Below are 25,825 nucleotides of genomic sequence, written 5' to 3'. Positions count from 1 at the left end.
AATGATATTTCAGGCAACCTTTTAGGAAAGCCACTAATTGAATCTAGGTTTTAAAATTCATTTTTAATTTTGTTTTAGGGCAAAAGATAACCAAACAAACAGTTCAAAAAAACCCACCCAAATTTAATTTATATACATTAAAAAAAGACTTTCGTTTGGAAGGTGGGCTTATTTTACGCGTGGCTTTTCTTTCTCATCTAAACCTGTGTACATGTTTTAGCAGAGAGAGGTCTAGTAGACAAAGCATTTCAATGTATTTTCATGGCTTTGTTATTCATGGCACTGGTGGCATATTTGTGTTTTATTGCGACTTTATTCTCTTGTGTTTTCTCTTGTGTAAAGACAGCGCCATGTGTTAAGTTATCTCCAAAATGTAGTTTTTATTTGTCTTTACATGAATTATGAAAAAAATAGGTTTCTATGATGTTTTCCCTTCAGTTTTTAAATACATTTGAAAATACAGAGGGTGCCAAACAAATGTATACACATTTTAAGAAAGGAAAAAAAATATTAAAATTACGCTGAGGGTAACCACTTTGAGCATCTCTTGTAATAATTGCAGAAGTCAAACGTGACTTTGTATTCATCTTTTGTTATCGGTATATATTGAGTATTGCAATTTTAATACAGTTTTTTTCTTTCTTAAAATGTGTATGCGTTTGTTTGGCACCCTCTGTGTATATCTGCTTTGATCAGAATAGCTCTTCTCTGCTCTCATGATCTTCGTTCAGCCCCAGTGAAGAAATACATTTCACTGCGTATCGACATTTCACTATATTATAGGAAGTGCCCCAGAGTTCTGGAATGTGACTTGCTTCAGCTGCTGTTGGGTGGTTAATGGCTCAGGACACTTGCCAGCTGCCATGGTTTGCTGGCTATGTCAGACCTTTGTAACTTCAGACTCAAGAACCTGGTACTTATTTTTGCCCCTTTATTAAAGGCAGGTACCGTGTTTACAAGTTCATTGGCTCCAGACCCCCATCAAGAGTTTTCTCTAGACAAAATGTTTTGCTTTGCAGAAAGAACTTTTTCATTTACCAACATGGCGTTGTAAAACTACAGCAACTGTGTCTTCCATTTATAAATAAGCATTTGGATTTGGCTTTCAAAACCACATGGATGCCTAATAAATATTCCTTTGGAGTCGTGACTTTTATTTGTGCTTTGAGCCTTGTGTAATATTCTTTAACCCCGAAACAGGCAGAGCTGGACATTAGGGCTTATTTCTTCATTATTCCCCATTGGGCCTCTGTGAGTCATATTGTGGGCATAAACAGAAGAAAATGTATAATTGCACAACCTCTCTTCATCCACAATTACTGGATAAAATAATTTGTAATGTACACTGAACATCTTTGCTTAAAGGAATTTGCAAAAACATCTTCAAAGACAATCCCTGTATCTCTCAGTAGAGGCTCAAAAATTCCACTTCCTTGGATATTTCAGGAATAGTAGATTGGATTGGTCCTAGTTGGCTAATTATGAGGTTCTCACTATTTGCATCTGATAATTTAACTTCATCCCTTCCCTGGCACTTTTTTTTTTTTTACACCCTATAAATATTATGCCTTTTATGTTTCATTTCTCGGTTTCTGGCAGTCTATAATTTGTGTATATCTTAGAAAATATTGTATATCATCACAGCCTTTTGGAAACCAAGAAAGGAATCAAAGTAATAGCCTGATCCATTGCAATTATTTCCATATTACATCAAAGTTTAACCACATTATGATGTTGGGAGGGGGAGATCTATGTTCTTATGGTTAGTGTTTTTGTTGTTGTTGGATTCGTGTTTTAACGCTTGAAGGCAACAATAAAAATCAATGTTATTGGTATGGGCCACCCGGTTTGCTAAGCCTAAGTATCAACAATCACACTGACAAGTATTTATGGGTGGCACTAATTGATAGGGAGAAGGTATTCAGGAAAAGGAAAGCAAGTTGCGGGGAGGAGAGAGGGAAGTAGGGGAATGAAGGGATAGTGTGCCTCCCGTAATTCACCCAGTATCATCCAGGCCTAGAGCCACCCAGGTTCAACTGGAAAAAAGGCTATTTGGATTATTTTTCATTTGTTCAACCAGTTGTTCAACCTACCCTGCAATAGGGAACATACACTCAAGCTAGGTACCCTGCTAAAAGTTAGGTCTGTATGGTTGAGTTTCCTGGGGACAGAGGCAATGGACACAGTCACAGCTCCCCATTGGAGCCATTCAGATCCGTTGCCTCCAACTTGAATAATGCGCACAACTTGGCCCTGTTTACGTGTAAGCTGTATAATATCTTAAAGCCAACGTCATTGTTTTTCCCTTCTCCAAGTACAGTCTGTTTTGATCTACAGAGGGAATATTTTTAAAAAGTGGATGTCTAAGAATGTAAACACTTGGGCGTGGAGATGCCGCTGTGTAATGGCTGACTTTTTAATCTGTTCTTTCCTGGCTTCTAAGGTCAAAGGGCTTTTCTTTACCTATTATAGTGCATGGCTTAGGACTCTTCAAGTATCCTTTTTCTGGGTTTTATTTTGACTTTCTAAATAAAGGACGGAAGGACTGAAGGAAAAGTTGCCGGGTAAAAATATCCCGGAGGGTGCTAGAACTTGCAGTGGAAGCCATGGTCAGGACAGCCACAGTCACAGAGGGAAGGGGTTTCTGTTTTATGGGCCAATAAATTTCAGGCCACCCGCTTGCCTTACCCTTCAGGCCTGTTGGTGTGTGTTTGTCAGATTCTATTAATTACACCCAGTTGCTTGCGTCTACTATTATCTAGAGTCTTCAAGAAATGGGAGATTTCATATTTAGTGTTTTTATAGGAGGGCGCATAATAAAGGACAAAAGTATGCTTTTCTGAGAGCCATCTCTTTTGCAGACTGTTTTCTAGAAGTGAAGGTATTTCTGATATCCAGGTGCCGATTATGGGAAATGTCTTCAGCTGAGTTAGTTTAGCTTTATCGCCATGACGTTTCAACTATGTAATTTCTCATTACTCTTTGTAAACATGAAGATTACCCCTGTTTCCTTTTATAAAAATAACTTTGTATATTCCAGTGGACTCTATTTAGATGAAAGGCTTGACAACACTTCCACCCAGGATTTTTATAGCATTGTCTATAAATTGGAGGTCAAGAGCATGGATTTTGAATCCCGATTGCCACATTGACTAGTGTTGAAATCTTGCAGAGTTTACCCATTCTTTTCTCACCTCAGTGTCCTCATCTTTAAAACAGGAATACTAATCAAATCTCAGGATGGTTGTGAGAATTAAATGAAATAATGCACATTAAAATGCCTAAATAGTGCCTGATGTGTAACAAATGTTGGCTTTATTGTTGATGGAGAGTGTGTGTGTGTGTGTGTGTGTGTGTGTGTGTGTGTGTGTGTGTGTGTGGTGTTGTGTTGTGTTTACCCCAGAAGTGGTTTTCTTGAATATTCAGGGAGGGAAGAGTATATAGTATAATTTGAGGACAATTATAATCAATGTTAAAATTGATATTTAATTTGTAGCATTCAAATTTGTATTTGTCAAAAGGAGGGGACAACACTTTTAAAAGGTTAACAAACTCCTGCCAAATGTGAGAAAGGAAACTTCACAAAAACTTAAGAGCCCATTGTTTTCTTTGGTTGAAATTATCCTTAGAGTCATATGGACCTTAGAATATATATGTGAATACGTATGATTTTTGTATAGACACTTTTTCAGACAGTCTGAACAGTTATTAATTGAATGCCAAGTATGCATAAAACACTATGATATATCTAGTAGAGAGTTAGAGATGAGAAACCTCATTTGGTAAGGGATGTTAATCAAAAGGAAGTTTATTCAGTCTCAGAAATTAAATTTCTTGGCATATGTGGACTATGGTATGGTTCTACCATGCCTAGATGTAATTTTACCTTTCAGGTAATGAAGTTTAAAAATTCAGGTTACAGAACCATCGGGTGCTTTATAGTTGCTAAGGACAATCCAATTTAAATAATGGATCAACTATTAAAAATTGTAAGTTCATGGGGGGAGGGGGGTTGTTACTTTGTGAGGGGTGTAAAGGATAACTATTGCATTGTTCTGTACACCTGAAACTAAAAAAAATAAAAAAATAAAAAATTGTAAGTTCAAAGCCAAATGGGAAGCATGTTCTTACCCAGTGATGAAATAGTTATAGCTTAGACAGAATTCCTTATTTAAAACCTGTGGTATTACACGATAAGTGTAATTATTGAGGCTTCAGGGACACGATTTTTTTGAGGCACTTCTTTCTGCAAACATGTCTTGCAAAGAGCAGAGAATTTCAGTGTCAAGTACCTTCCTTCCCCTTTCAGTTCCTCTTTCTGCCCGTCCCCTCCCACTATGGTTTCTGATGGCTTCTTGCTACTGGATACCATGAATTAATTACTGTATAATTGCTTAATAGTTGGGGGTCTTGTCACATGAGTCGCCATCTGATTTAATCCCCACAGCAACCCAATGAGTTAGGTACTTGTAGCACCATTTTACCAGGAAGCTGCAGCTCACTGAGGTTGATCAAACGGTCTGAGTGCCCGTAAGTGGTACTGGAGGAGCTGGGGTCTCAACAAGGCCGTGTGGGTCCCACAGTAAGTGCTTGCAGGTGACATCCATTGCTGCTGTATCCCATAGCCTTTGGTGAAATGTTTTCTCACTCTGTCCCAACTGGTTAGGAAATCAACTCGTGTGCATTGCATATGAATTGCACCGCCCAATGGCGGTTATGGAATTAGCTCTTGGAGACTATCTCTGGCCACTTCATCCTTTTCCTACCTTTTCCTAAAGCTATTAGCAACCTATGCTTGCCTTGCCCAGGCTGCTCTTCCAGACCAGTCAAGCTGCTGCTCCTGGTCAGAGCATAGGGTCTGGCCTCGTGAATGAAATCGCCGTCAAATAATGAAGACCTGCGCACCGCTGTAAAAACTTCATAGATGGGGAAGACGCAGTCTTGTAGTTGACTTTATAAATATAAATTGGACTGGAGTGCACATTCTTGACTTTGGCTGTTTGACTTCCTGTAGAAATGGGGACCAGTTTACTATTATCTGTTGATGGGAATGGAAGTTATTAGCACACACATAACATCCTTCTCTGCGTATCTTTTAGTCTCTTCCAAAGTTTGATACCTTTGGGTCACTTGCTTTCCTTCTTCCCCTGGTATTACAAGATGTGCTACTTCGGGATCTTCCTCTGCACACAACTGTGGTTCTGGGGATGACATATCTGCATGTGGGGGCATCCTTGTTCTTAAGAAAGGTTGTGGGGGATGAATTAATGCTCATGGGGACAATGGGAGCGTATTTCTATATCATTACCTTCGATATTTCAAAATGGAAGGCGCTGTAGATTAATTATCATCATTTGATTCTGTTGATTCCACTCATTTACTTCAGATGAGATATGAGTTGGCAATTTGGTGGCGTGTATGAACTGCTGGTCCCCTCCGATAACAAAGACTGGAGCTGGGAACTAACCTCCTGGTTTTTACCTTGTAGTTTGTTTGGTGAAAGATGGCTAGCGGGCAGGGCACAAGCATTCCATGGAGTTGTGGGGGCGTGCCTGTTTATTTTGGTTTCATCTGTGAGCTCACTCATGTGTCCCTATTCAGTTCCTCTTGACCCAGGCTGCCAGACATCAGAATAATCTGCATTCATTTGTTAAAGATAGAAACGTTTTGGGTCACAGTTTCCAGCCCCGTTTTCCCAATTCAGTAGCCAAGGTCTCCGTTAGCCCAAACACTAAGCAGGGTAAAAACCCATCAGTTTGGAGTCCTTGAAGCGATTCTATTGTTGTTGTCCCCAGTGCCCTCTTTGCAATTATCCAGATCTTTTTGTTACCCAGAGGCAGAGGTTTCTCCTTCTTCTCCAGTTAACTCTTCTAGAACCTTTTCCACCTGGACATTTTTTTCATGTTTCCATTCAAAGCTGTTTCTGCAATTTAAGTACCTTTTCCCTGTGGGAATGGAGAACAGATGGCTTATAGGGTAGCCCTCTATATAAGCCCCCAGTGAAGCCCTCTTATTATTCTTTTATGTAAATTAAGTGGTACATTTCCTGTCCTTTTAGGTTTTTCACTCCTTTGTTACTAAAAGTGTGGTCTTCAGACCAGTAGTGCTGGGGTCCCCTGGGAGCTGGCTAGACATGCAGAATCTTGGGCCCCACCCCAAACCTAATGAGTCAGAATCTGCAAGGAAATCTCCAGGAGATCCTAAGCACGTGAAAGTTGGAGAAGCACTGCTTTATTTTATCCTTTCATAATTTGGTTATTTTCTCTGTACTTTTCTCTAGTGTGTCTTAACAGTGAAGACCAAAGCTAGACGTGTTACTATTATAATGATGGCTCGGATATTACCAAGCAAAGTGGAAATATTTATCTATCTCAAATTCCTGTTAATTTAATACCCATGATGTTAAAATATTTCAAACTACTGTTGACCCTTGAACAGCTTGGACTTGAACTGAGCAGATCCATTTAACACATGGATTTTTTTCAATAAATACTGTCAATGTATTTTCTCTTCCTTAGGATTTTCTTAATATTTTCTTTCCTCTAGCTTTATTGTAAGAATACAGTATATAACACATATAACATACAGAATATGTGTTAATCAGCTGTTTGTGTTCTAGGTAAGGCTTCTGGTCAACAATAGGCTATTAATAGTTAAGTTTTAGGGGAGTCAAAAGTTATGAGAATTTTCAACTGCATGGGGGCCTCCCATGTTGTTCAAGGCTCAACTGTAAATTGACATGTATTCTTCATTTACAATAAATTTGTAGTCTGCAAAGACGTTTTTTGGTCTTTTTCTGCTGTGTGTTTACCTGTCACCTATAGAAGTCCCCATTTTGTGGTTAAGTTGGCTGCTAGGACTCTTGCTTTGTATTTATACTGAATACCACCCTGTTTTTCTTCTGCTATTAGGATCATTTTGCTTTTCTAAATAGTTGGACTCTTAAGATTTTAATGACTCATGGTTAGAAAGTATACTACTTTGGGGTGAGGAGACCCCAAGTCTCACCTCAGCGCTACTGCTAACCAGTTTCATGAGCTCGGGCAACTCATTTCATGATGATTCTAACTGTATATGGTCAAGGAAGTTCTCATTATACCAGGCCTGGAACTGCTTTGATTGTTCCATTCATATTTACTCATATATACGGTGACTTGGTCATGTAGTGGAAGTCACCTATAGAAATGGGAGTGGAGCATCTAAAACAAAAATTGGAATAATTATCCTCCAGATGTATATTTTGATTAGTCATTGTACCATCCTCCTCACCACTTTTATAGGACTCGCAGGTGGGAAAAACTTGCTGTGTGGAGTTTTGGTGGTGGCCTCCTTTCATTTCTTGGATCTATCCCTGGAAGAAATGCTAGCCACCCACAAAATGGCCAGAGGCAGGGCCAGAGGCCACCACAGTGAAGAGTCCCAGTGTATTTACTTAGTCAAATTGTTCTCAAGTCACCTTCCTCTTGACTGACTTTCTCTAGCTCTGCATCAGAATGGGAAATGAGCCAGGATCTGGTTGCTGGCAGTCCTCGCACCTCTGTTTGAAACACTGGGAAGGCCTTTGTTTCTCTACTGGAAGTTCTCTAGGCTGGATCCAAGGAGAAATGACTTGTGGCAAGTTGGTGGCTATATTGATGGGCCCTGTTGGGTACTGCTGATGGTTTGGGAGTGAGGAGAGCTCAGACTTGGGGGACAAGAAGAAAGAGGAGCATCTCTGAAGAACTAAGGCTTGCTGTGCACATTTCCGTAGTCATGCTCTGCCTTATATTGTTATGGCAGGAAACAGTGAAGAAACCAATGAACAGGTAAGCCATTGCCCACTTGTGACATGGTTTTACAGGAAAAATTTAAGGCAGTTTTTGAGCCCAATTAAGCCAAGCTCATCATAGGGCTGTTAATGAAGTGTTAATGATAGCCTGTCGCTGTTTGATAGTAATGGCAAAATTGCATGGTTGGGTTTTATTTTGAAGGCCTTTTGTCAGCGTCTCAGACTGTGGTCTCAAAAGAATAGAAGCTATTGTTTTCTTTGTGTAGTTGGGGACCACAACAGCTCCTGTGGCTATATTTAAAGAGGAGCTGTTCTTACTGCTGTTACCTTAGGAGTCAATCTGAAAAACTTTGTGTTTAGCCACCCGGAAATCAACTTGTTCTTTCTGGTCATTGTCTGATTTTTCAGAATTTTGAACCCTATGTACTCTCATTGGTGATGGTATATATGTGCACCCTTCCCTCCACTCTGCTATTTTTTTTCAAGTTGAAGTTTAGGATGAATGGACCTAAAAGTGTCCTCCTGGGAAGACATCTTAGAAACAGCAACTGGAATTTTTATCTCAGTCTTTGACTTTTTTTGTTGTTGTTAATAAATCATCTTCCAAGGTGGGTATTTATTTCCTGAGTAAAACCAAAACAAAACAAAACAAAAATACCTCTAGGAAACAGTATTCTGACTTAGGAGTAACCTCTTAGAAAGCAAAGTTAGTTGATTATTTTTTAAAATGCAACTAATTCTGGAACAGAAGGGACCTCATCCTTAATTTTATCTCTTTATTATTATTACTTTTTTTAACTCCTAGATATTTGAGGGCAGTGAGCATGACTTGTCGTCACAAGTAACATAAGAAGAGTGTCTTCTTGTTCAGAAGACCCTTCTCTTGTAATCTCACTGAGTTTTGCAAATAATCTAAAGGACTAGGCATTTTCTCCATTAGATTAAATTGTGGAGGCAAGTGAAGTCTGATGGCTTGCCCAAGAACCATACAGAAAGTAATGGCTAAGCTGGGCGAAGATACAAGCCTGCGAGCGATAACATGTATTTCCCTGCGGGGTTGCTCTCTTTTTCACAGTCAGAATGCGTTGAACCGCTGGCACCCTGCTACCCTTCCTCAGACTGTGCTGCTTTGGCCTCCGTACTGCCCGATATTCTCCCCATTCTAGCCATTTGTTGCTTTTGCATTCTGTCCAGAAGGCTCCTGTTCACCTCTGGAGGAGAAGCGTATGAAAACATGGGCCAGGACTGGTGAATCGGGTTAACTGGTTGTCTTCTAGTAGAAGGTGGTGAGGGAACAGGACCCAGCAGACTTAAGTTTCCATCAGTGGTAAGTTGGGAAAGGCTGTGAGCGTGGAGAGGCACCCACGGGGGCCCTGCCACCATGGGCTGCAGTCAGAAATCAATGAAGGCCTCAGAACAGGAATGCCCCTTCCATCTCGCTGTTCCCTGGACCCCAGACACAGTTGACAAGCGCGTTCAGTGGCTTCTTACATGTCCTCAGCTAAAGGCAGGAGCCCTGGAACACGGTTTCTCAGCCTCTACGCTGTTGACACTGTAATATCTTTTAACTTGACCAGATCACTCTTTGTTGCGGGTGGCTGTCTGGTGCACTGTAGGGTGTACCAGTGTTCCTGGCCTCTCCCCACTGGATGCCAATAGCCAGTCCCCCGCCTCACCGCAGCCCCAGTTGTGACAACCAGAATGTCTGCAGGCATTGCCTTGAGGGGAGACATTCCTCCTGCCCACGCACATTGAGGACTACTGCCCTGGAGATTTTGTGAAACGCTCGGAGGCTCGGTGAGCGGGTTTCAGCCAAAGCCCAGCTGGCTGCAGTGGGCCTGAGGGTCACCTTCACAGACCCCATTTCTCTCTGTGGGGACTGTGATCCCCTCAGGGTCACTGATAAATATTCTTCATAAGGATCCCTTAGTCAAGAGCTGTCACCACTTCATAATTAAAACTTCGGTGCAACTGTCCTCAGGATGCTTCTGGCTCAGCCAGACAACCAGCTCAGCACCCCACTAACATGAGGCAGCTTAATTCTGCATGCTGTTAGGGAACTTGGCAGCAAAGGCCACTTACCGAATTCCAAAGAGAAGGGCTGAGATGTCAGATAATGGAGAAGAGAGGGAACAGGAGCAAAGTGAAAGTGAGATTTGAGAAATAAAAACGGAGGACCAGGGCCTTGGGTCAGTGGGTGAAAGGCCAGCCCCACTTGGTCCCCTGGAAGCATTTTGCCTCCTTAAGGAGATAAAGAAGGGTTTGCAGTTACTTGGAAATCCGCACCATTGTCTGCTTCAAAGACCTTAGAGATGTAAGCAGTGTATATATTATCAATTATTTCAGATTATCTTTCCGATTTTTTTCCCTTCCCCTTCCAGCTGCCAACGATTAGACGTGTGCATCTGGCAGCTATTTCAGATTTTCGTCAAGTTACTCAGGCAGCATTGACTGGCTGTGTCACGCTCCTGTTCAGTTTCTTCAGATGAGAGATTGGGGAAAATAATTCGGAAACAAAAGCCACCCAATTCCTCCCCCAACAATTAGAAACATGCTTTTGAACCTGGAAATAGTACACAAGAACCTCACAGAACACCCATTTAAGCCTATTCATCAGGATTTTTTGTGAATTCTTTCATGTCGCATAAGTCTTTCGTTAGCTACTTAGAAAAGGGTGGGGGGCTTCAAGCTTCTGATTGCTTCTGGCCTCTCGGTGGTGGTTCTGTAGATAGCATTAATTTAAGATCTGCTCAGAGATAGGCTAATGCTATGTGTCCTAATATTTAGCTCATGCTGTTCTCTTGGTAGGCAGGTAGGCCTGTGTCTAAAATCGTATTACAGCCATAGTTTAGCTTTACGACCGCTACTTCTTCGTTTTGTTCTGGCATTTTCCCATCCCTGCCTCCTGTCTGAAATAACTTTGTTCCTCTTCCCAAGACACATTCTGATCTTGGCTTCAGCTTCAGTCCTTGACTGTCATCTGCTCTGTGGATTCATTCTTGCTTGCTAGTTCCACCAGGGCATTTTTGGCTGGTGTGTATTCAGGTATCCAGGGAAGATGTGAGATCCAGAGATTTCTAGTTCTTAAATAAGAGTGGTTTCCATCAGAGCTAAGGTTGGAGGACTTACTCTGTATCAATCACAATGATAAGAATTTTTCATGTATTATCTCATTTAACCTCTGATAACCCTATTAAATGGGTACCTTGCCCCCGATGTTACAGATGAAAACATGGAGATTTAGGAGGGTTAGGAACTTGCTCAAACTCATAGAGAAAACAATGAGAGAAGAGAGAATCTAAGTTGTTTTAGTCTCCTTGTAAATTTTCACTTGGAAATAAGTTTTGCGTTAAAATCGATCGATCTTTTAAAAGCATAACAGCTCCATCTTCATTCTCAAAAGAACTTTTTTTGTTTTTTTTGGATTGAGTTTCCTAAATTACATTTTAGAATTCAAAGTGGCATGCAGGTTACTCATATATCACTCAGGTAGAGGCAACTCAAGGGAAGCACACGTTTATTGCATTACTTTATTGCAAGCAAAGTTATAGCTTTTTAAAACATGACCCAGTTAAACAAAGGTCCCACCTGTGGCACTCTGTAATCTAAGATGGATGGTACAGTTTTCCATCCTCCTTAACATTGACTTTTGTTTAAGCATTGCTCTCATAGCCCAGAAATCTTTATGACTTGCGTTTCTTTAACAAGAATTCTTAAGAGAAAACGAATGAGAATTGGGGGTTGAATATATTTGAAATACGCTGCCATATACTTGTATATTTATGACCAGTTTCAATTGGTTTCAGAGAGTGTTCTTTCATTATTTAGACCATTTAAAAAAACAAAAAACAAAAAAAGAAAGAACAGCTCACTTAACTTCAAAGAATCCCGGATTTCCACCCTTGGTATTCTCAATGCAAGAAGGCATTTAGGCTAAAACCTTTTTGTTTGTGATTTATGATAATGGTTTCCAGGAGATGTTAATTAGGCGTTTGTCCTAGGGAAACTCTTCTACTGAGCTTGAACTTTCTAGGAAGAGTTGGGGTTGGCCCTGTCCTCTGGTAGGGCCAGTTTAATGACCCAAAAAACCTACAGGAAGGACCACACAGCCCAGGTACCTCGTGGTTCCCTGTAAAGACGCTTGTTCAGTTCAGTACATTTTTCTTGCATTACCAAGTTCTTCCATAAAGTAAACCACAACCTATATTATCGGGGACTCCGACTAAAACTTGTGGTGAGTAGGAAATAGATTAAACATAGGTTTTCCCTTTTCTCCAGCTGCCAAAAGTGATGTCAGTGGTGTTAATGGTCCTTACCTCAGCCCGCTGCAGACCCAGGGCTGTCTGCAAACCTGTTCTAGCCTCTGGGTCCTGTGCCTCCCAGGAAAGCTGATGATGGTTGATAAGAAACAATTGGGTAGCCAGACAATTAATTACTCAAATATAAAGTCAGGCACTTGCTTTCTTGAAGCAGTTTGTGACCCAACTCCAGGGAGAAGGCAAAGATGCAAAATCTATTTAGTGTTTAACAGAAAAAGGAAAGGCAAGGGGACTAGGTCTGCTTGATTTCCTTTTACCTAAATACAGAAATGGTATGGTGAACACTTTTTACCACCTCTACACCATGTTGTAAACTAAGTTGTGATTTTAATTTAAGTCTCCAGGTTTATATCAAAGACAGACTGACAAAACCTGTATCCTCTATTTTTGAGCATTACAAAACAAAAACCAACCAAAACTGATGTGAAATTTTAATATAAACCTCAGAAGTGGAATGTAATTCCTATGAGGAAGAACACATTGCAGAGATAGCTCCTGTGATAGCAGAAGAAAGACTGACGTTCAAAACTTTCTTACTCAGGTAGGGAAGATGGTATCATATTACCTTTGTGTCTTTGAGTAACAGGTTTATGTTGGTTGAGCCCTGTTAAAACTAACGCTTCCTGTCCCATAGCACATGTGGTCTGACTTGAAATGTGGGGGGATTGTTTTTCTGAGTTTCTCTACCTTAACTGCCCTATATATGGGGATATATTATAATTTTGGTAGAAGAGAGATTTGAGACATTTTGATTTACCTTTGAAGAGGGGGCGTTACAGTGTTGATCCCCGTTTGGGTTTTATCTTTTAATCACCTTCCGCTTTCTCAGCATGCTCTCTTGTTCATAAAAATAATGGGAAATCACTAAAGTGAATATTCTTTGGCTTAACATATTTCTGGATGTTTATTCAGATTGCCTTAATACATCAGTGACAGAATACATTTAATTGTTGAGAACCATATGTTCTCATTGTTGCTGTTTGAATCTGCCTCCCCCATGGCTCCCTAACTCCCTTGAAAAGTTTCCAGACCCTCCTCCCGCGCTTGGTTGCTGAGGAAGGAGAAATGCACAGGGCTGACAGAATTCACCCAGCGGACCACAGCGGGAGCCCACAGGCTTGACGGTCTGTCCTCGGTCACTCCCTCTCTCCTTTCCTTTTCATACTACGTGTGCCTTTCTTCATTGGTGGTCTCCTGAAGTCACCAGCTTTGCCAGAAGGTCTTTCCCTGGGACAAAAAGGGAACTGGAGCGAGATGGCCTCTCACATGTTGGCAGCTCTCCCTGAATTTTCTTCCTTGGCAACCCCGCGCACTAGAAGGGCTGGCCGGCAACCTTGTTATTTTCACCAGCCCCGTCCCATGTGACCTGCACCAGGCGAAAGTGCTATTTAAGCAGCAAAGCTGGCTTGGCTGGTCCGTTGCCCTTTGCCCATTTAAGACCATGAAACCAAGTCTTTCCAGCTCAATTCTGGCCTATTTTCAAAGACATTGGTTTCCTTTCTTTCGCTAAAATGGCTTTCTCCTTGCAACATACAGTAGCAAACATTTTGGTCTTCCCTGTAACTTCGCTCAATCCTAACTTGCGATTTTATTTGTACATTATGTTTGGTGGTTATGGTCTGAAGGCTTTTAAAATGCTTTTTCCCCACACTCCCCAGCTGTGCCTTGTGAAAAGCAGAGATGCTTCCCCGGTCCCAGACTTGCAGCTCTGTGGATGTAGCTTTCCTTTTTCCTGGGCTGATGTCCGTAGCTAATAGAGCTGGGCCGATAACGCTGCTTCCTCCCCGGATGCTGCCGTCGAAGCTGCATGGTGGGACCCCAGCTCTACGCCAGGAAATTCCTTTAATTAGGGGTGTCACAGTCCACCACGTGGTCTGGTTTATCCATCTGAGATTCCATAGCATGGACGTTAAAATGAGGCACGCTCTACACTACCAAACTATAAATATATTTGAGATGAATGATTAATAAAAACTTACTGGGCCCATTTGCCAGGTTTCAGGTATCCTTAAAAACGGTACTTTTGCCATGTTTTATAAGGTGTTTTGTTTCATTAATATGGAAGCATTCCAGAAGGCTTGATCGGCTCTACGTCAGTGGTACCATGAATTAATTGCACCAGCATCAGTGAGGCAGCTGAAGAAATGGATTGTGGTGGTGGTGGGAGTGGTATGCAATTGAATATAATTGCGTGACATAAAAAATGAGCCGACCTGGGAAGAGAAGATACAGAGAGAGATGTCACAGGTGCCATGCTCAGCATCCTTCAAGGGACAGGGCCACCCACCCACCTCTCTGCTTGCGTGTTCCTCCCACCCTATCTCCCTCTAGGATTCCCAGGGGGTGGGAGTCTCTTTCGGCTCTGAGAGGAGTGATTCTCCTCTCCTGGTTCTTCCAAATACTTTGCATGTGCCATTCCCTTAAGGAGTTAGGCTTTTGGAAACCAAAGCCAGGAAGCCAGAGGCTTTTTTTATTGTGAAACTGCCATACTTGCCCCCTACACAATGAATCGGGAGGACAGGAAGAGGATAGCCTACTTAGAAGGTTTAAGAAGTTGGTTAACATGTCATATGTTTTCTCATCACAGATTTTAAGAATGGGAAAGATTTAAATATCATGGAAACATCACTTTCCTCTCCTTTTTAAACATTTTTGTATATCATACCCAGGAATTTCTCTATATGACTGAAGAATGTTTTTTAAGCCATAGCCGTATATGTTAAGAGAAAGAGAAATATGCTGTTTTGACACATTTCTTTAACTGGAGGAATTTATACAAATTTTTCTAGTTAGATCCACAGTATAAGATTTCAAACAATGCTCTCCATGGAAGAATAGTTATTATGTAGTCATTTTTTTCTCCAGCATAGTTCAATGATAATATTTTATCCCTATTTTCTTAGTAAATAACAATGCTTTAAACCAGATACTTGTAGCTATGTTGCCCTTGATTCAACAAATGGGCAGGAAATTTCAAGGCATTTAAATACAAGACCAAAACTTTTCATCAATGGGTTTGGCTAGAGACGCATTGCTGAGAGGGTGCAGATTCCTCCTCTGTTGAACTTCCATCATAACCTTGTGCTGTTGTCAGCTGCTTTCACGGTGAAGACTCATCAGTAGGCTGACCATATGAAAGGCAGTAGAAGTTTTATTTGTTTTTCAGCTCTGGTAGGCAGAGTTTAAGTGGGTCGGGTCCAGAAGATGTAAATCCCTACTGGATGCAATAATGCAATAATCCATAGGTCTCAAGGAGCATTGCTCAGTGTTGACTTATTTGATAATGCTTTAAAAATTACATTTTTCATTACTGGGAACAGGATTAGGTGGGTTTTATCTTATGAGAAGACACACGGAAGGCTACAATAGATGCTGACGTGGTGATGGAATTTTGTCAAAATGTAATTTCCTGCTACTAAACCCAGTGACAGGTGCATCGTATTTCTGGGTTCAGAAGTTATTCCCCAATGCTGTAACACGAGGACACGTATCACAGGAGCATCCTCATTTGATATTTGCACAGCTCTTCCCCAAGGAAACGTTTTGCTTTTTTGTTTCCAGTTTATGTGTGTTACAAATGAGTTTTTGTGTTTGTAAAACATCGGAGCAATATTTGCCTTGCACGGTGGGTGTGAGTCAATTGGGGTTGTGTATATAAAGTGCATTAGACATATGAATACCCATGTCTTCCTTTTCGGTGATTATGCTAGTCTTTATAATTGCATTTTTGTCACTCAGTAGACATTTGTTGAATTGAATGACTGAGAGCCTAGTATGGGGATTGCTTTTTTTAAAAAAACAACGAAATTCCTAAATTACAAAAACAAATGATTACATGTTTGCCTCTTTTCAAGTGCATTGCTTTATTCAGGCTCAGCCCTTCTTGATGACAAGCATGTAGTGACAAGGATACGGGCAGATGAACTTAAGTCCGTGAAGCATGTGCTGTGGTCTGTCTGTAACGTTTTGAGGGTTCTTTTCCAACAAAACTCATCAGAGCCGTTGTGAACAGCTCTGTTTGGGGAACTTCAGCTTTGGAGTTCTTTGGCTTTCGATAATACCGCTCTGGGAACCATTTACCCTGTTTAATCAGCCCCTTTATTCACCATATTTGTCTCTCAAAGCTTTTTGGCTGCCTCCAAAGATCAAATGGGCCCTCCAAGGGCCAAGACTGGCTGCTATAGAGACCATTCAAAAGAACAGACCCGAGGCTCAGAAGGCAAAAAAGAAATGGGAACCTGAGAAGGCATTCCAAAAATGTTCGAACAATGGCCCCCTGATTAGAATAAGTATGCAGACCCCAAGGTGGTTGCCATGAAGGACAGTTCTCACTGAGGGGTGTCTGTTAAACATCCATGTCATCACTCTGTAGCTAAACTTCACACACACACACACACACACACACACACACACACACACACACACACCCTTGTGCAAAGATAAGCAGATGTGAACTTCAGACATGCCCTTTACATTCTTTTCAGCCTCTATCGCCTATGTATTGCCTTCCATTCCCGTCCCCTCCATCAGCATCACCTGACGCTTTCACTTCCTTGTGGACGCCTGAGTTGATGGCACCAGCAGGCACCATTAGTGACAGGTGTGTGGGCTAAGGCTTTGGAGGGAAGGTATAGGATGGAATTGACAGACCCTTTTATTTCCTGCTCTCTGAGCATACATAGTAGTGGAAAATTACAGGGATAGTTCCAGAGTGTCCCAAAGCAATAGATTTCAACACCTGGTGAAGTTGTATTTTGTTTCTCAACTCATAGGGTTCCCAGCCTCCCCCCTTCTGCATCCATGCAGGTTGGCACATATGATGACAACAGTGGATGCAGTTTGTCCCTGTGCTAAGCTGTTCATGCAGCCATTCTAGAGGAGAGCCAGACGTAAAATGAAAAACACGCATGTGACCTTCACTTTTCCCTCATTTTCCATTCTGCTGTTTGTTTGTCTCAGCCCTTTATGCTGTATGGCTTCCCTACTTAATTGTAGGCCCAGGGCTGTGAGGCTGTGTTAAGCTGTATCTAGATATACTGATAGATCACAACATGAGTTTGGGAGAAGCCTGACACTAAATAAGAGAGCTGTAGACCCATTCTCTAGGGTTTTTGAAAGGATGGGTTTGCCTTTCACTTGTAGAAACCACACAGAATAAACCTTGTATCTCTGGCAACTAAAAGGCCACACCCGGAGTGTGTCTTGTTTTCACACAGGCGTCTTCACGTCAAGTCTTTATGAATAAGCAGAAAAATAGACGGTTCACCTGTTGTTTAGGGGCGGAGTTGCTATTTTAAAATAAGCAGAAGTCTCCTCCTACAACTAAATTCTTTCTTTGGTAAATTTCAACTTACCTGAAAGCCATTATGTGTGTACACAGTGAATGCTGACGATCCCAGTCATATTCCGTTTCAAGAGAGAGAAAAATAAAAAGCAGTTCTACTGTTCATCATTTTCATTGTGCGGATTTTAGAGCCCTTCGTTGTCCTTGTGGCTGACATGGATTATTACCGCTGCACTTTGGTCATGTCACACAGAGCAGGCCCTTGTGCCTCTATTTAGATAAACGCGTCTTGGCCTGACATTGAAGGCTCTTCACCATCCAGCCCAGCCTGCATTTGTGGACTTCGCTCCTTGTACCCCTTTCCAGATGCCTGGGGCTCCAGGGAAGAAGCATCATTCTTCCCTCGGCCTGTCCCTCGCTGAGCTCTCATCCCCCTGGGCTTTGTTGTATCCTGGGCCCTCCGTGGGATGTGTACTTTGTCCCTATCATTCGTGCAGCTCCCATCCAGTGAGTACCTGCTGTGGGCCAGCCCTTGTGCTAAGCTCTGGAGATGCTAAGCTGAAGCAACATACAAGTAGACACAATCCCAGTTTGCACATCCCAGTCTTTGTCCTCCCTCCAAACCAAGCCAGTGCATCAGCCCTTATCTTCCTGGCCGGAAGGGTTCTTGCCCTCTTCCGTGCACCTAGAGTTTTCTTCTTATGCACCTCTCATGGAGTTTCCCCATCTACTCTGCATTCTGTCTATTTATGAATGGAGCTTAACCTTCCTTTCCAGAATTTCTAGAAAGCAAAGCTTATAGCCGAATTCAACTTTATAACCTCCATAGTACTGAAGGCAACCCTTTTACTCATTCAACAAGTATGTATTGATTAACTACTCTGCTCAGGACATTCTGTAAATATTGATGTTTATACAGAACTTTTGAAAGCATGAAAAATATGGACCTCAGAAGGCCTCCCTAATGTTGATACTTGAGAGCAAAAGAGACTTGATGAGGTTTCAAAAGGTGTCTCCTGTTGGGAGGTAAACGGATAATGCCCCCTTGGTGTTTGCCTTCTTGAGTAGCATAGAAGAAATGTGCTTCTATCAGAATAATGTAATTCTGGTAGACCTTAATCAGAATTCTTTTTTAACTTAATGATTAACTAGGTCTGTCTTGCTTGGGTCTCCTTTTGTATCTAAAATTTTCATGTCAAACAATGTCACATTAAAAACTGATTTGAGATTTTGTAATGTTAAGCCTTGCAACATCAAATTCTGACATTTGCAATTGACTTTTAACCAAAAGAAGATTCAGCAAAGCCTGACTGTAACCTGCTCACCATATTGTGTAGTGGTTTTGCACAATAACCATAATGTACATTTTTGTTTTGATCACAAGGACATCAAAGCACTGTGTGTTTTTGTGTTGCTAAGCTTCTGAAACCTCCACCTCACATTGATTTGTTTACTGACTTAATATTGACTATTTGGAGTTTGTGATTGCTTTAGACTCTTGCGTTTTGAAAGGAAAAAAAAAAGAAGTTAAATATAGTTTGTTGATTTTATTTAAGCACACAGCGCTGTTTGTGCCTGTACCTTCGGTTCATCTGATATGCCTCCTCTTTTAAAGCACAACCCTAACCAAATGATTGAACGTGCCTTTTGTGATGCCTGTGATGACCGATTCCTTCATTTCCCTTTTCAGAATGAAGACCTAAATGACCTCAGCAAATCCTCCTTCAACTCATGGGTACCCAGACTCTGAATATTTCATGATTCACAACCAGGACCTCGCATCTTCCTCCTTGGCAGATGGTACGATGCATCCATTTCAGTTTGTTTACTTTATACAATCCTCAGGAGTTCGTTGACTGAACTGCACGTTCTATATTGTGCCAAGCAAAAAAAAAAAAAAAAAAAAGCACTGTGACACCGGACACCGGAACAATGGGTCTGCATAAATCTTCATTTTCAGCCGTAAGGACTTGGCTGGCCACGTGAGCGGATGTGCCCACCATGCCACGAGAGAATGGGTGTACTCTCATTGCATCTACACGACATGTTTCATCTGCTGCTGAAACTGTGCGACAAAGCGTCCTTGTAAATTATTTCATGCAAAACGGTTCGCGTTGGGTGGAGAGAGTATTAAATATTTAACATAGGTTTTGATTTATATGTGTAATTTTTTTTAATTAAAGTGTAACTTTTCTTACAGCGCACATCTTTTTTTTTTTTTTGGATGTGGACCTGAGGTATACAATGTTCTGTTGTAAAGAGTGGATCAAGTGCTTAAAACAAGGCTAACAAGAGTAGAATGGGGTACGACCCTTGTTTTAAGATTGTAATTCAGAAAAATAATATAAGAATCATAGTGCCATAGATGGTTTTTTCAATTGTATAGTTATATTTGCTGATACTATCTCTTGTAATATAGCCCTGATGTTGAGCTGAGATCCTTACAAGAATTGATCTTAATTTTGTATTTTTTCCTGTAAGGCAATAGGCCGTGTTAATTAAACTGAAGAAGGATATATTCTACTGGATCTTTTCAAGTGTCAGCTTAAAATTGGCCATTGAATGGAAGCAAAATTACAAGAAAAGGAAATCAAAGTCTTCCATTGTACATACTGTAAAGAGAAGGAGACATGGGTGACTCCTTCAAGTCAAAAGCTCTCTGGAATGAACAATGTGGGTGTTTGTAAATTCTGGAAATTTCTTTCTATTCATAATAAACTAGACTGTTGCTCTTTTCTTCTCCCTCTCCCCCCACTTCTGTAAGCTTCCTGCCCCATTTCCACCATTTTCTTCAGTGCACACACTAGGATTTTTCGTTTCCTGCGCGGTCTCAAGAAAGATGGTAAGACAAGTGAACACTTGTCTTTAATTTCTAACCAGAAATTAAAATTCCAGAAAGTGCTTTTTGTCATGACCAGGGCTACTTGTCACTTTCTTTAAGACGTATCTCCTGTTTTCTGAGACCTTCCAGTGTTCCATTATTGAACTGAATGTAATTTGGCCCATTTGCCCTGGTGGGTATTAGCCTCTTAGCGATTAGTTCACAAAACCCAGTGTACAGAGAGCCCATCAAAGCTCAATGACCTGCTCTTGAAACACCTAACCAGCAGTGAAAATGTTAATCCTTTTCTTCTTTGGAAAGTACACACATCTTGAAATTTTTCCTTGTGAAAAGGAAATGGCAATGAACGTACTTACAGATATTGCCTACAGAGTTTTTAACCTTTTTACCAGGAAACTTCCTATAGGCCAAGTGAATAAATGCCAATATCAGGCTCCCTCGGAGTCTGTGTAAACTTTGTATCAGAAATTCCCAGCCCTGCTGTTGAGAGGAACAACATTTTATTTCTCTGAAGGGTAGTGCTCCCTGGGTGGGGATGGGGCTACAAGGAGGGGGCCATGGCTGGGGGGCACTGCAGTGGCTGCTGCCCCTCATCACCTGGCCAGGGACCCCTGCTCTACTCAAAAGGGAGTAGAGATAAGTGGAACCCCTCACCCTGCTGAGGCCTGTGTTACTGTTAATTCAACCGGATGGCATGTACCTCACAGACTGTTGTACAATGTTCATTGTTGCAGAGTCTAATCATTTGCATGCTCATCAATTTCTAAGATGAATAGGTCTGTAATCATAAGAATCCATTGTTTTCAAGGAACTTGCTGAATTACATCATTTCCTATCAGGAGAGAACACTACCAATTTTAAAACTCTGATATGAAAGTTTCCTTTTTCTTTTCTTTTTTTTTTTTTTTACTCTTTTATGAAAAAGACTTTGTTGGTCAAAGTTAACTTTCATTTGTCAAGTATTCTGACTCATACTCTTTCTAGTAGTGCAGGAGGGAAGCAGGCTGTCCTGTTCTCTTCCACGGAGGACAGAAGTCAGTGAACAAAGTCAGCCCCAGCCATTTTCCTGCAAAGCTGGTTATTTCTCAAAGAACCTAAACTTTGAGCTATTATATATTATTACCAAGATACCGCTGCCTGTGGAATGATCAGCGTATTTTGGGTGAGAACAGAAATGAACAGACTAGAAAAATCCATCTCTTGGTTTCTATTTCTCTGATGTTTTTGTTCAGTCAAATAGCATAAGGGTAGAAATGCTTATTTGAGCTGCTAGTGGTCCCTGAGCTGGGTTTGATGGTGGTATCAAACTTCACTGCCTGAAAACTGGAAGTTGCTGGTATTTAAGGCAAAAAGCTCATGATCTTGGCTGCTCGAGGAGTTTATCTTGAGCAGCATCAGCTGCTAAGCCCTTGTGTTCAGTTTCTATTGAGGAGAGCTGGCTTTTCTCCATTTCAAAGTGTTTGTAGGCCAGCCAAGGGCTTACGTTAATGGGGCTCCTGGTGGCCTCCAGTTAACCTGTGGGTTAGTGGCTGTTTCTTCTTGAGACCAACCTTTCACAGCGTTCTTTCTTAGAGACTTAGGCAGAGTTTTAAAATTCTCCTTTGTGGAAAGAACAAGTATGTTTCATGACTTCCATGATATCTTCATTCTGGGCAAAAAAAAAAAAAAAAGTCCTAGAACCAGCTAGAAAGTGAAGAGAATCCATTAATGATCAACTGCCTGAGTCAATAATGAGAAATCAGTACCGATGTTACACTGTGGCTATTTCTTGCTAACTTTCAAAGGTCAGGGACTCTCTTGACTAATCTAGGTTGACTGCAAAAAAATGGATTTACCAAAATTCATCTAGCCAGAAGTAGAGTTTTAACCTTTCTTTCCCTGACTGTTGTCTCCTGGCTGTCTTTTAAATCAGAGACAAAGCATTAAAAAGCAACTTTACTATACCATAAGAAACAGTATATAATCCCGAAGCCCTGTTTTGTTCATGCCATGTAGTTGAAAACTTCAATTTTATGTACTAGAGGTGGTTTAGAAAGCTCTAGTTTTTAAGGGAACTCATCCACTGACAAATAGAGCCATGAAAAATGGGATAGATGTGACGTGCTCCGACTACTTTGGCAGAGCTCTGTAGGTCAGTCCATCACACAAGGAGGCGTTGAAACCCCAGGCACTGGGAATTAAGACCTTGATTGGGGAGAGACAGAACTCTTTGGACGGCATGTGAAGGAGAATGGATGGAAGCCAAATATGAAATCGCTTCTTTGCAATGACTTGACAGGGGAGTTAATGTTCCTAGGACACTGTGAGTGTTAGCTGGCGGTAGTGCTGCATTCGTATGGACTGCTGAGAAACTGAAAAGGAGGAAGCACACACTTCTGGGGATACGAAGAAACGTGACCTTGTCAATAGTAAGAGAAAGACCTCCAGTCTGTGAGCTTAGTGGTGGAGAGCAAAAACAACCTCCTCAGAGTCAGTAGAATATTAAGGGTTAAACACTAGTGCCTGTGGTCATGTCCAAAGCCAAGCCAGAGAAAACCTTGGAGGCCCTTTCATGGCCCCATAAATCAGCCTCCTAAGTGTAGGTAGAGAATGTATGGGTCAGATGGCGTGTTGGGGTTTCCCTCCTTGTAACCAGAGCATCGAGGTAGGTGCTGGTGCTATCACTACCTAGGGATATTGCAGGTATTTGACCTTACTCGTAAGGAATTTATCAGTGATAAAGAGCTTACCATCAACTAATAAGATTAGAAAACGTGTGGCTTAGCTGGAGAGTTGTCTTTCTTCCCTGGTTTGTTGATGACTTGGCATTTGTGATGTATACACCAAGAGATCCGGTGTTTTAGACTTCAGCCATCCGCCTGGCATCTCCATGTCTCTGCTTCTGTGGTGCATTTCCCCAGAGCTAACCAATATGCCACATGACAGGACAAATTCAGTCAACAGGAAAACGTGTCTGTTATTTGTATAGACATTTTCAGTGCTGTTATATAAATATATATTTTTCTTTTTAGAACTTTGCTATTGGCTTAAGAATGTCGTTCCCAGAACAATTTTTCTTACCAAGCTCTTTCCTTACACCTCTTGGCTACAGGGTGGGCCAAATTAAATACATATATATTTTTTCATTTAATGTATGTGCAGTTTGGTTTATCATCTTAAGACGGTGGTGCTGTTCCTGGTGCTACTTCATCTGTGTACAAAAGGACCAATGCATGGTCTGTATTGCTACCAAAACATTTACTGTATATATGTGTATAACATATGTATTATGTATATATGTAACGGGTACCAGGCCAGGTATATATTTTTATTTAGAAGTGTTTCACTTTTCCAAGTTTTCTTTCTAGTGTTATATGCTTATTTTCAGATTTTTCCCCCCTTCCTGATTCTGTCTGGTACTTGAGCACTGCAGTGTCTTCATCGTTAATTAAAGAAAACTGTCTAAATGAATTCACGGATGTGAACGCTAGTGATCCTTAATGTCTTTGGTTATGGGACATGAAACAGAAACTGCCGCTTAAAATTTGCTGGGGCATTTGATTGGGTCAGAGCAGTGTACACGGTGTAACATACGTTAATAAGTGATTTGGGGACAGATAGGTTGGTTTCACCCTGTCCGTCTTCAGCTGGTTTTCAATGGCCAAGGGGATAAAGAAAGAAAAATGTCTGGAGCTGTTTTAAGCTACTGTGTTGCTGGTGGTACAGTGGGAAGAGGGAGAGGGGTAGGAAGATATGTATTCTGTTAGCGGCCATTGGAACAGTCTTGCCAACCTTCTGTGTGCATGGAGATCCTGGAAGAATTGTTCCAATGCAGATTGGCCCTGAGGGATCTGGGGCAGGGTCTGAGATTCTTTGTTTCTAACCAGCTCCCAGATGCCAGGGCCACTCATCCCGGTCTGCTGATGGCACTGAGTAGCAAGGGAAGAGCGTGGCATTTCTCAGACCTGGCTACACATTGGCATCACCTGGGCAACTTTTAGAAAACTCCATGGCCAGGATGACTGCAGAGATTCTGACGCACTTTGTCTGGGATGGGGCCTGGGCTTCAGTCGTCGCTGCTGCTGCGGTCTGTGTCCTCCAAAAGGTTCCAGGACATGGGCAGGGCTGAGAACCACTGCTGGGAAGGGCTGCCCACACCTGATTACTGGAGTGACTTATTAGAAATGCTCACTCCCTGGAGCTGTCTGGAAATGTGTGCTTCAACAGGTAACTTGTGGTTGGCAAGTTAGGGAAATGCTGGTTTCTGTACCAGGGGAGCTTTTTGGATCTTCTCGCCACCAGAAGGGATAGAAGACCTATGAGTTTGGAAAATACTAAGCCATGTTGGCAATATATTAGAAGCAGCCAACTCCGCTCCCCCTCCCAAACTGAGCTTTTTTTTTCTTAAACAGTTTAAAGTAGGTGATGGATGTGTCCTAAGTTGTTCGGATAAACTCAAATGATTGAACATTTGGAAACAGATCCAACATTTTTTTTTTAACTTGATTTTTTGATGAGCATGATGCTCTGCTCTCTTTCCCATCCTAGTTTGGTGCAGCAGGCTAGAGGGATTTTTCCTCCTGCCTGGCATTGTAAGTGATATTTTCAGGAGCACACTACATGACTGAATAATGCTTGAAGTCATTATTTCATCTTCACTGTATATTAGCTTCCTTCATTTATTCGTAAGACAAACAAAACTGATTTTTCCCTCCCAGTCGTATTGCAAATCAAACATCACTCTAACCTTTATTGAAATGACACATAAACATCACTAATTAGTATTAATTTGAGGACAGTCTAATTGAAATGAGTTAATGGTGTGATTTATAGCCTAATTGTCTTATTACCTTTACACATATAGAGAAACAAACTATAACAAGTAAAATGTCAATAAAAGGTCTGCGAGAATGTAATAGTCATCGAGAACTGTAATTGCCTCACTGACTATAATAAACAATAGCAACATTCCTTCTGCACTCATTCCAAGTTAGCCACCAGGATTTGTATCAATTATTTCATTTTATCCTTCCAGCCACCCAGAGGCAGATCACTATCATCATCCCTATTTCCCAGATGTGCAAAGAAGGGATATGTATGTCTGTGGCCAAGTTTGTATTCTCACAGGCAACACTACAAGTCTCTGGTTTCTAAGTACTTTAAAAAAATTATGTTCCATGCATTAAAAACAGCATAACTCCAGCTGCCTTGTGTTACTCATTTGCTGAGCAAATATGGTCTGACAAGAGCCTGAGAGTAAATCTCTGTCCAACTTATAACGTTCACCCTACAAAGAAAGTAACAGGGCCTGTTACATTTATTTCCATTCTTTAACTTTGTGTCTATCTTAGTTCATTCATGTCAAAAATCATGTCCTGGGTCCCTATTGTTTTTCTCAGTAAGTGCAACCCTTTTTAGCAACAGAATAGAAAGATTCAGCTTTAGTTTAGGAACACACAAGGGCAGTATGTGAAATACAAAAGCCACACAAAATCCAAGTGCTTGTGTTTTTAGCATCAGGTTTTACATAGTATCTCCTGTAAACTTTTGGAAATCAGAACTTACATTCTCCGCAGAGATGCCAATGATTAGATAAGTGACCAATAGGAAAAATGGAGAGGCGGATGCCTGAG

At 41.2% G+C, this 25,825-nt stretch overlaps 1 protein-coding gene across 1 annotated transcript in view; it reads left to right on the top strand.

Annotated features, from left to right (window-relative positions):
• Positions 1–23,663, top strand: part of IRS1 (insulin receptor substrate 1) — a 56,970-nt gene extending 33,307 nt beyond the window's left edge. Inside the window, exon 2 of the mRNA XM_019668063.1 lies at positions 19,062–23,663. The gene's annotated coding sequence lies outside the window, so the exon portion shown is untranslated. The remainder of the gene's footprint in view (positions 1–19,061) is intronic.
• The last annotated feature ends 2,162 nt before the right edge of the window (positions 23,664–25,825 follow it).

Source organism: Hipposideros armiger, unplaced genomic scaffold, assembly GCF_001890085.2.
Source record: "Hipposideros armiger isolate ML-2016 unplaced genomic scaffold, ASM189008v1 scaffold_514, whole genome shotgun sequence".
Lineage (NCBI taxonomy): Eukaryota > Metazoa > Chordata > Mammalia > Chiroptera > Hipposideridae > Hipposideros > Hipposideros armiger.
This window is presented reverse-complemented; position numbering and strand designations above follow the sequence as displayed.